This window comes from Monodelphis domestica, chromosome 8 (assembly GCF_027887165.1).
Source record: "Monodelphis domestica isolate mMonDom1 chromosome 8, mMonDom1.pri, whole genome shotgun sequence".
Lineage (NCBI taxonomy): Eukaryota > Metazoa > Chordata > Mammalia > Didelphimorphia > Didelphidae > Monodelphis > Monodelphis domestica.
In genome coordinates this window covers 182,203,117-182,215,500 of record NC_077234.1, presented here as the reverse complement: position 1 = coordinate 182,215,500, position 12,384 = coordinate 182,203,117, and the positions used below count along the sequence as shown (strand labels likewise).

Sequence of the window (12,384 nt, the reverse complement as noted above, 5' to 3'; positions counted from 1 at the left end):
CATTGAAGGTATGTGGGATTTGGGCATTTCGACACTCTAAGGGGGTGAAAAAGCTTCCACCAAAACTCAAGTTGGCTCAGCAAACTGGATACAGTCTTTGGAAGAACTCAAAATACAATTCAAAACACAATAAAAAGAGGCTGAAGACAACTGGGAAAAGAACTTAAAAAGTAAGATAAGTCAGCTAGAAACAGAAAACAGTGTCTTGAAAGCCAAAATTAATCAGCTTGAAAATGAGTAAAAGGAGACAAAAGATTAGGCAAAGAAGATGAAAGATGAGGCAGAAGAGATGAAAGATGATCTCCAAAGAAAATCAGACCAGAATGAGAAGGATGACCAAAAAGCCAGAGAAGAAATCCAGTCTTTAATATTCAGAATACAACTAGAAGCAAACGACTTCACAAGGCGGCAGAACACTATAAAACAAAAGCAAAAGAATGAAAAAATTAAGGAAAATATTAAGCACCTCATTCACAAAGCAGATGATTTAGAAAATCATTCCAGGAGACAAAACTTAAGAATCATTGGTCTACCAGAAGTCCATGACAAAAGAAAAATCCTGGACACCACACTACAGAAAATTATCCAAGAAAACTTCCCCGATATTCTAGAACAAGAGGGAAAAGTGGATATTGAAAGAATCCACAGATCACCTCCTGTATTTAAGCCCAACGAACAACACTCAGGAATATTATAGACAAATTCAAAAACTATCAGACTGAGGAAAAAATATTACAAGCTGCTAAGAAGAAGTCATTCAGATACATTAGAACCACAGTGAAAATAACACATGATCTGGCTGCATCTACATCAAAGGACCAAAAGGCATGGAAAATGATATTCCAGAAAGCAATGGAACTAGGTCTATAACCAAGGATCAATAACTACCCAGCAAAACTGATCATATTCTTACAGGGGAAATTATGGACATTCAATAAAAAAGAAGAATTGCAAGCATTTGTAAAGAAATGACCAGACCTGAACAGAAAATTTGATGACCAAGCACAGAATTGAAGAGAATCATCAAAAGGTAATTAAGAAAGAGGGAAAAAAAGAAAAAACAAACAAACAAGAAACTTTTTTTAAGAGACCCAATGAGTTAAAAATATGTATCCCTATAAGAAAAGAGGTCATTGGTAACTCTTAAAAAATGTTATTATCACCTGGGCAGCTAGAAGAATTACACTTAGAGGGAACAGTGACAAACTGTATAGGAAGAAATGCCAAGACATAAATATGTATATAGATATATGTATGCATAAATACATACATATATATATGTGTGTAGATATTTTCATATACATATTTATCTATATATATTTATATTTTTATATATAATATTTATATATTTTTATTTATATATATTTATAAACACAACTAGAGCTAAAAATAGGGGTTAATACTAAAAGACATGTGAAAAGAAAAAAAAGGGGGATAAGTTTATATTTCACAAAGAGATTCATGGTGGGAGGAGGGAGAACATCAATACACTGGAAGGGTAAAGAGGTAGGAGACAGGAAATACTCAACTCCTAAGGCATTAAAATTGACTCAAAGGTGGACTAACAATCATTTCATTGTTCATTGGGGTAGAGAATTGATTTGCACCCTATAGGAAAGTAGAAGGGGTAACAAATAGACTGGTGGGGAGGGAAACAGTACAAGGGAGGCAGAGGGTGGGGGGTAGTAAAAAAAGATTGAAAAGAAAATAAGACAGGAATAAGAAGGGGGGGGTAGAAAGGGAAACAAAATAAGGGTGGGAATTAGAGGAACTGATTAAAAAGAAAACATTGGTGTAAAAGGAAATAGAGAAAGAAGAAAAGGCAGGAATAGGAGTGGAAATCAAAATGCTGGGAAATACAAAGCTGGTAATCATAACTCTAAATGTGAATGGAATAAACTCACACATAAAACACAAGTGAATAGCAGAGTGGATTAGAAACCAAAACCCTACCATATGCTAACTACAAGAATCACACACAAGGAAGACAGACACACATAGGGTAAAAATGAGGGGAAGGAGCCAAATCTATTGGGAATCAACTGATGAAAAGAAGGCAAGAGTCCCAATCATGATATCTGACAAAGCCAAAGTAAAAATAGATCTAGTTCAAAGAGACAGAGAAGGTAATTACTACATCCTGATAAAAGGCAGTATAGACAATGAGGAATTATCAGTACTTAACATTATGCAGCAAATAGCACACTATCCAAATTTCTAATGGAGAAACTAGTGGAGCTAAAAGGATGCAATAGATAGAAAAAACTATAATAGTGGGGGACCTGAACCTTCCTCTATCAGAACTAGATAAATCAAATCAAAAAATAAATAAGAGATGTTATAGAAGTGAGTGAAATTTTAGAAAAATTAGAGTTAGTAGACATGTGGAGAAAAATAAATAGGGACAAAAAGGAATATACCTTCTTTTCAGCAGCACATGGTACATTCACAAAAATTGACCATATATTAGGGCATAAAAACATTGCAAACAAGTGCAAAAGAGCAGAAATAATAAATGCAACCTTCTCAGATCACAATGCAATGAAAATAATAATTAGTAAGGGTACATGGAGAGGCAAATCAAAAATTAATTGGAAATTAAACAATACGATTCTCCAGAATTGGTTAGTTAAGGAACAAATCATAGAAACAATTACTAATTTCATTGAAGAAAATGACAATGATGAGACATCCTTGCAAAATCTATGGGATGGAGTCAAAGTAGGTCTAAGGGGGAAATTTATATCCTTGAGTTAATATATTAACAAATTAGAGGGAAGAGGTCAATGAATTTGGCATGCAAATTAAAAACAAGAAAGTGAACAAATTAAAAATCCTCAGATGAAGACTAAATTAGAGATCCTAAAATTCAAAGGAGAAATTAATAAAACTGAAAGACAAAGAACTACTAATTTAATAAATAAGACTAGAAGCTGGTACTTTAAAAAAAATAAAATAAAATAGACATAGTACTGGTCAATCTAATTTAAAAAAGGAATGAAGAAAGGCAAATTGACAGTAACCAAAATGAAAAAGGGAGACCTCACTTCGAATGAAGAGGAAATTAAGGCAATCATTAAAAACTATTATGTCCAACTATATGGCAATAAATATGGCAACCTACATAACATTGATGAATATTTACAAAAATACAAATTGCCTACACTAACAGAGGAAGTAATAGACAACCCCTTATCAAAAAAGAAATTGAACAATTCATCAAAGAACTCACTAAGAAAAAATACACAGGTCCAGATGGATTCACAAATGAATTCTATCAAACATTCAAAGAACAGCTAATCCCAGTATTATACAAACTATTTGACAGAATAAGAAAAGTAGGAATTCTATCAAATTCATTTTACGACACAAATATGGCACTGATTCCAAAGCCAGGCAGTTCAAAACAGAGAAAGCAAACTATTGATCAATCTTCTTAATGAATATAATAGATGCAAAAATCTTAAATAGGATACTAGCAAAAAGATTCCAGCAAGTCAACACGAGGGTTGTCCACTATGACCAGGTAGGATTCATATCAGGAATGCAAGGATCATTCAAAATTAGGAAAACCATCCACATAACTGACCATATCTACAAGCAAACCAACAAAAATCACATGATTATCTCAACAGATGCAGAAAAAGCCTTTGACAAAATACAACACTCATTCTTAGTGAAAACACTAGAAAGCATAGGAATAGACGGGTCTTTCCTAAAAATAATAAATAGTATATATCTAAAACCATCAGCAAACACCATCTGCAATGGGGATAAACTAGAAGCCTTCCCAATAAGATCAGGAGTGAAAGAAAAATGCCTATTATCACCTCTATTATTTAACATTGTACTAGAAACACTAGCTATAGCAAGTAAAGAAAAAGAAATTGAAGGTATTAAAATAGGCAAAGAGGAGACCAAGCTATCACTCTTTGAAGATGATATGGTGGTCTGCTAGAGAATCAACTAAAAAGCTAGTTGAAATGATCAACAACTTTAGCAAAGTTGCAGAATACAAAATAAACCCACATAAGTCATCAGCATTTCTATGTATCTCCAACACATCTCAGCAGCAAGAATTGGAAAGAGAAATTCCATTTAAAATCACCCTAGACAATATAAAATACTTAGGAATCTATCTGCCGAGACAAACACAGGAGCTATAGGAACACAACTACAAAAAACTCGCCACACAATTAAAACTAGATGTAAACAATTGGAAAAACATTGATTGCTCCAGGGTAGGATGAGCTAACATAATAAAAATGATTATTTTTATTTTTAAAAAAAGATTATTTAGTGCCATACCCATCTGACTACCAAAAAACTTTTTTACTGAATTAGAAAAAAAATCATAACACACTTCATTTGGAGAACAAAAGATCAACGCTATCCAGGGAAATCATGAAAAAAATCCCAAGAAAGGAGGACTTGCAGTCCCAGATCACAAACTATACTATAAAGCAGTGGTCATCAAAACAATATGGTACTGGTTAAGAGACAGAAAGGAGGATCAGTGGAATAGATGTGGGGTAAGTGACCTCAGCAAGACAGTCTATGATAAGGCCAAAGATCGCGGCTTTGGGACCAAAATCCACTATTTGATAAAAACTGCTGGGAAAATTGGAAGACAGTATAGGAGAGATTAGGTTTGGATCAACATCTCACACCCTACACCAAGAAAAACTCAGAATGGGTGAGTGACGTAAAGAAAACTATAAGCAAATTAGGTGAACACAGAATAGTATACTTGTCAGATCTTTGGGAAAGGAAAGACTTTAAAACCAAGCAAGAGCTAGAAAAAAAATCACAAAATGTAAAATCATTTTGATTACATTAAATTAAAAAGTTTCTGTACAAACAAATCCAATGTAACCAAAATTAGAAGGAAAGCAACAAATTGGGAAACAATATAACTAAAAACGTCGGACAAAGGTCTAATTACTCAGATTTATAAAGAGCTAAATCAATTGTACAAAAAATCAAGGCATCCTCCAATTGATAAATGGGCAAGGCATGAATAGGCAATTTTCCGTTGAAGAAATCAAAAGTATTAATAAGCACATGAAAAATTATTCTAAATCTCTTATAATCAGACAGATACAAATCAAAACAACTCTGAGGTATCACCTCACACTTAGCAGATTGGCTAACATGACCGCAAAGGAAAGTAATAAATGTTGTAGGGGATGTGGCAAAGTGGGGACATTAATGCATTGCTGGTGGAGTTGTGAATTAATCCAACCATTCTAGAGACGCAATTTGAAATTATGCCCAAAGGGCGATAAAAGACTGTCTGCCCTTTGATCCAGCCATAGCACTGCTGGGTTTGTACCCCAAAGAGATACTAAGGAAAAAGACCCATACAAGAATATTCATAGCTGCGCTCTTTGTGGTGGAAAAAAAAAAAGGAAAATGAGGGGATGCCCTTCAACTGGGGAATGGCTGAACAAATTGTGGTATATGTTGGTGATGGAATACTACTATGCTCAAAGAAATAATGAACTGAAGCAATTCCATGAGATCTGGAATGACCTCCAGGAATTCATGCAGAGTGAGAGGAGCAGAACGAGGAGAACACTGTACACAGTGTTAATTTTCAAAGTATTCTACCCTAATCAGACAGTACTTTAGAAGATCTTATTTAGCTACTCCTGATCAATAATAGAGATACTTGGACTAACAGAATCAGGTCTTGGGAATCCTGCATTTCTTAACCCTCCTTAGTTTAAGAAGATTAGGAAGGTCTGCACCAAACTCAAGATTTAATTATCTGAGGAAATGGCCTTCAACAGGCATGTGCAGAAAAAGCGCACATACCCCTGTGCTGTCCTAAGTCAAGCTAAGCTATTATTGGTACAGATGAGAAGCAGGAAAGTGACATAAAACCATCTATATAAGGCATGTCACTTCCTCTCTCTTCATCTTTGCCTGGAGAGGTGACTCTGGCTGGCAGCGTGCTAGGCGTTCAGACAGTTATTTTGTCTGGGTTTAGCAGTGAGTTTGCCCTGGAGCTGTTTCAGGTTCGGGCATCTTGGCTTAGCCCTTTCTTTTTGGAGTTCAGGCTGACTCTTTCCTTCTTCACACTCCAAACCCTTATCTCCTAATCTTCTTGCCCAGTGCTAGCCAGGCAGGGGGGAAAAAACCTACTCCTTTCCTTTTTCCTTCTCCTTAATCTCCTCCACTATCAATTAAATCGCCATAAAATTTCCAGCTGACTTGGGTGTTTCATTTAGGATTTTATGAATAAAATCCTTGGTGACCAAAATAATTATTACATTCAGTCTCAACCATAATTTTAACCTTTACAACAGAGACTGATACACTGTGGTATAATCAAATGTAATGGACTTCTCCATTAATGGCAATGCAGTGATCCTGAACAACCTGGAGGGATCTATGAGAAAAAACACTATCCACATTCAGAGGAAAAAAACTGTGGGAGTAGAAACACAGAAGAAAAACAACTGCTTGATTACATCAGTCGAGGGGATATGATTGGGGATGTAGACTCTAAATGAACATCCTAGTGCAAACACCAACAACATGGAAATAGGTTCTGATCAAGGACACACGTAAAACCCAGTGGAATTGTGCATCGGCTATCGGAAGGAAGGGGGGAGCAGAGGGAGGGAAAGAATATGATTCTTGTAATCAAAGAATAATGTCCTAAATTGACTAAATAAAATTAAAAATAAACATAAAAATATATGCACTACAGAATTTCTGATTCTTATAACTACTTGAGTAGAGCAGAATAATTATGATTAAGCAAAGTGGTACAGTAATTTCCTGTTTATCCAGCAAACTTCCAGCAATCTTAACATCTGAAAAGAAAATAGTTATGAACCTAGAAGATTTCTCTGTATTAAACAAAATAACTGGCACAGAACCTTACCTTAAAATGTGGTTAGTAGCAGTACCCCTGGGTTAAAGAGCACACACAGTTTTATAGCCTGTGGATGTATTCCATATTGTCCTCCAGAATGAATTCCACCAATTGTGCATTAGTACACCTATTTTCCCATATCCCCTCCAGCATATTGGTTTCTTTTCTGTTATCTTAGACAATCTGATGGACAGGAAGTATTTTAAAGAGCATTTCTCTAAGTATTAGTATTTTATAAATTTGGCTAGATTCTCTGTATGTTTGAGAGATTAGAACTTCATCAGAGAAACTATGAGATTTCCCTTCAGTTCTCTACTTTTCTTCTAATAATGGCTTCCATGATTTTGTTCATACAAAAACTTTTTAAAATTCATGTCATCAAAATTATCTATTTTAAACTCTTATAATCACTTTATATGTCATTTGGTCATAGACTCCTTCCCTATCCATATATGTAAGACATAATTTCTTCCATGCTCCCTTAATCTGCTCATGATACAACCATTGATGACTAAATCATGTACACACTGTTCTATGTCTAGTTTCTGCTAGATAGATTTCTAATTTTCCCAAAAGTTTTTGTCAATAGTCCTAGTTTTTAATATCTGGGATCTCTGTGTTTATCAAACACTGGGGTTACTATGCAAATTTATTTTTACCTATTATGTACCTAATTTATTCCATTGACTAACCACTCATTTCTTATCTAGTGTACTATCGGGGGATCAGGAACCAAAGCTAGAAAGATCTAAGAGAGAGAGGGGACAGATAAAAAGAAGCACCACTTCCTCTCTTAGGTAGAGACAAGGGAAGGGAAGAGATTTGATCAAGGTCCAGAGTTGAGAGGTAAGGAGGAAATCCCCATTAGTCTATGGTTTCTGGTTTCTTTCCTTGATAGCTATTACCCTGATTCCCTTAGCACATTATATGAATAAGATGTTCAATTTTTTTTCCTGATTAATAAAATCTGTTTATTCTTTGTATTGTTTAGGAATGGTAGGGTTTAGGATAAAGGAAAATTAGGAATCCCTAATTACTATTTTCACCTAAGTTCCCCTCAAAGGTTGAGGGCTCAGGTTTACGGACCTGAGTCGCTGGTGAAATTGTGGAGACAGGTTGTTGGATTTTCCTTATATAGAGGGATGTACAGTTATTGAAGAGGTCAACTGAAAATCTTCTTGGGTGGATAATCTCTTCTGTTCCCCAAAGGGAAAAAGTCTCTATCCACTACTAAGGAATGGATGGTTAATCTGATTTTCTTCAGATAAATGAGAGCTCACAACAGGTTGAGCTCAGCAAGATTCTCCTTTCTCTTCTAGTTCTAAAGAGAGAAGAACCCTCTCTCCAACTGCTGATCTGCTTTTCTTGGCTAGAGGTAATAGTCCCATCCCTCACTTACACCAGAATTCCATCCTCTTTCTGCATGATGTTATTTCAACAACTCCTTGAAATGCAGAAACTTATCCACACTAGTACCAAATTGCTTTGATGATCACTTCTTGGTTTGAGGTCCAGTACTTCTATAGACTTCCTTCCTACATATTTTTCTTCACTATTTACCTTGATATTCTTGATTTTTCATTTTTCCAGATGAATTTTGGTTTTTTTTCTAGTTCTTTAAGTACTCTTTGGAAGCTAAATTAATATGGCACTAAATAAGTAAATAGATTTAGGTCATATTGTCATTTTTATTATATTGTCTCAGCTTGCCCATGGCCTATTAATATTTCTCTAATTATTTAAATGTCTTTTTTTGTGTTAAGTATTTTGGAATTGTGCCTATATAGTTCTTGTATCTTTGCAAGTAGAAACCCATGTATTTATAATGTCTGCATTTATTTTAAATTTAAAGAATTTCTCTATCTGTGTGGGTTTACTTTATATCCTTCAACTTTATATTAGTTGTTAATTGTTCTGACTTTTTTAATGATTCTTTAGGGTATCATTTTTATTATGTTTATTATATTATTATATAATAATATAACATTATTGTGTTATGTTATCATCCTACCCATGAGCAATTAATGTTTTTCCAATTATTTAGATCTAGTTTTAATTGTTTGGAAAGTGTTTTGTAGTTGTGTTCATATAGTTCCTGTATTTGTCTTGGTGGATAGATTCCTAAGTATTGCTCTCCCATGTGATAGAGTCCATTTCTTTGCCAAGGTCATCCTCTCTACAAAACCAAACTCCCCTTAAGAAAGCTATTTATACTGTGACTCTCTTCCCTTTCTTCAAAATCCTTTTTAATTGTGTTTCAGACTTCATCATTCTACTGTTTTCCAAAGTTACTAATGAGCTCTAAATGGTCAAATCTAACATTTCCTCCCTTTCAATACTCATCCATCTTGACTTCTCATTAGCAATTGACACTGTTGAATATTTCTTCCTACAAGACTCTCTCTTGGTTTAATTCTTTTCTGTCTCATACTCTATCTTTTGCTGAGTCTTCATTTATATCAACCTCTGTCCACAAGGATTGCCCTAAATATCCCCCTTTTTCTATAATCTTTCACTTGATCTCATCATCTCCCATGGACTCAATTATCATCTTTTTGTAAATAATTGCCAGATCAAAAGCCCATGTCTTTCTTCTAAGAACCAAATAACACTTGGAAATCTTGAACTACATATCCCAGAGGTCTCATTTTCATCTTTTACCAAAAACCTTCCCCTCTTACAAATTATTCTTTTACTCCAAGTTTATAACTAGCCTCCCAGTCCCTCAATCTCCTCATTGTACTGTAATTATTGACTCCTCACTTATAATTATCCCACATATTCAATCTGTTGCCACATTTTGTCATTTCTACCTTTATAATACCTCTCATATACAGTCTTCTTATCTCTTCTAGATCCAATTTCTTAGGGTAAGACCTCTCAAACCTGGATCATCACTATAATAATCTTGTTGGTTTTCATGCCTCAAGTCTATTCCCATTTTAATCCATCCTCTGCTCAGCTATCAGACTGATCTTTCTAAAGCACAGGTCTGCTTTTGTTATCTTCCTATTCAATAAACTTTAGTGGTTCCCTAGAACATTAAATATAAAATTTTTTGTTTGATGTTTGAAGCCCTACACAACCTGGTGTAAACCTTAAAATTTCTTAAGACTTATAAATGTTGGAAATTTCACCATTGGGAAATTTCATACTTAAAAAATTTCCTATTGATAGTGGTAACTCTATTGGAATGTGAACCCCATTGGCATGGGAGGTTCCTCCTCCTCCCTTCTTAAGATTACTTTAGGACAGCACCCTTTTGCTGAACAATGGAAAGGGCTTTGACCTATGCTTAAGCATAGAACAGGAAGTTCTTTGAGTCATGATTGATTTTAAAATTGATACAATAGAGATACTTGGAATGACAGAACCAGGTCTTGGAAAATACAATTTCCACCCCACTCAGTCCTAACAGGATTTAGGAAGGGCTGCAGCAAAGGATCAAGATTTAATTATTTGAGAATATGACCTTCAAGAGACATGTGCAAAGCCACAGACCTCTGGGCGGTCCTGGGTTAAGCTAGAGCCACCATTGGCACAGGGAAGACATGGACAGTGAGTGGTAGATGTGAGAACTGAGGGGAGGGAACTTGGATGGTTTCCTTAAAGATAGAGGGGTCTGAGGACTGAGGGTGGTGGGTTGGAGAGGTTTTTGCTGTGAGAGGTGGTGCTTTGAGAGTTGGCTCTGAAGGAAGCTGGAGGTGGAGGCCCCTGAGACTGTTTCTCCATTTTGGTCACGTGAGTGATAGGGACTGATCTCTTTTCTTTGCCTCAGCTATCTTTCTCTCCCCTTTCTCTCTCCCTCTCTCTCTCTATCTCTAATTCCTTTCTTCCTCCTGTTTGTAATTAAAACTCTATAAAAGGTTGACTGCTGACTTGAGTTTTCATTAAGGAATTACATAGCTGAATTCCTTGGCGACCTTAAATTAATATATATCAGTCTTTTAAAGTGATTTCCTTGTCACATTGTGGCTGACCACACGGGAGTCTAAAGAATTCTCTCAATAAACTTCTGAAATTCCTTGCCTTTTTACTCTACCGTCTCACCACTTAGTCCCTTTTAACAAAAAAACTTGGCTTAAAGACACAGCTGCTAGAATACGTGAGTATAAAAAACTTTTTCTCTCTTCTCTTTTCTCCTTAAGTTAAATTGGAATCAGCAGTTTTTCTTTTTCTTCCCTTTAATCTTAAGGGACAGCTGGGTAGCTCAGCGGATTGAGAGCCAGGCCTAGAGACAGAAGGTCCTGGGTTCAAATCGGACCTTGGATACTTCCCAGCTGTGTGACTCTGATAGACAGAAAACAGCTGTTTTAAATCTCAGCAACAGGACACTAAAGTCCTGGCTGGAAGAGCTGTTTCTAAATATCCTTTCCCTTAACGAACAACTTCCTGGATTAGAAAAAAAAAAAACCCTGTGGAAAGTTTGTTTCTTTGCCCTGCTCCCCACGTGTTTTGTGAAATTACAAAATATATATATAAAAATGAGTACTACATTCTTTGACAATTATATGGCAGCTGAAGAATTAGGGGCATTGAGGAATGAAGGATACCTCCAAATTTTTATATTAATAGGTACTATCATTTTTGTACTCCTCAATACTATATTTAGAGATGCTAAAATAAAAAAAATTGAGGATAAAATGCAAGCCCAATTAGAAGATTTTGTTTCTTACAGGATCAATTGGCAAACACCCACTCTACCAGAAACAGACCTGTTTCTGAACCTTTGAATGAGGAAATTTCCTTCCCTGAAATAGAGATGGAAAACACCTTCCCTATAGCCCAGTTAACAGACTGCTTCTCTTGTGCAGTGCAAATCTTGACTGAATTTAATCCCCAAAACCCTTCCCCTGCAATCCCAGTTTCTCATGGTCCCTCTCCTACAGAAAACCAAATTCCAACACAAAGGAGATCTTGTCCTCCGAGAGAAACCTGTCCTTGTCAAACTGACCCACAGGTACAAAATTCAACTAGAGGCCTGTTTCCTCTAAGAAAAGTACCTGAAATAGGATGGAATGGGGATGTGGTGACTTTAAAACATAGGATACCTTTTACTCCCCAAGAAATAAATGAATTTACATGAAATATCCCCACATATGAACAAGATCCTTTTCTAGTAACAAAAAAGATGGGAGACATATTTTTTCAGTATAATCTGTCTTACAAGGACATTGAGAACTTACTACAGGCTTTTTTAAGTGAACGTGAAAAAAATAAAATAATTGCTCATGTCAACAAAACCCGGGGGCGTAATGCAGCACATTGGTCATCTCAGGATCCCGAATGGGACTATAACAATCCTGAGAATTATCTACAACTATACCATTGTAGAGAGGCCATCCTCACAGCAATGAAGGAATGTGCAGACAGTACAGATAAGCCAAATTAGGGGCAGTCCCTTTTGGCATAAATGTGTACAGTTATAATAAATGTTCAATCAAAAGTTCAGTCCAATCAATCACATCCAAAGTTCATTCTTGATCTCCTTGATG

General features: G+C 35.6%; 1 protein-coding gene and 1 long non-coding RNA gene across 11 annotated transcripts in view; one reads left to right on the top strand and one right to left on the bottom strand.

Moving 5' to 3' along the window:
• Window positions 1–12,384, bottom strand: part of ARHGEF7 (Rho guanine nucleotide exchange factor 7) — a 381,786-nt gene that overhangs the window by 93,229 nt on the left and 276,173 nt on the right. The gene's annotated exons all lie outside the window — the stretch shown is intronic.
• Window positions 1–12,384, top strand: part of LOC130455891 (uncharacterized) — a 113,437-nt gene that overhangs the window by 9,738 nt on the left and 91,315 nt on the right. The window lies entirely within an intron of this gene.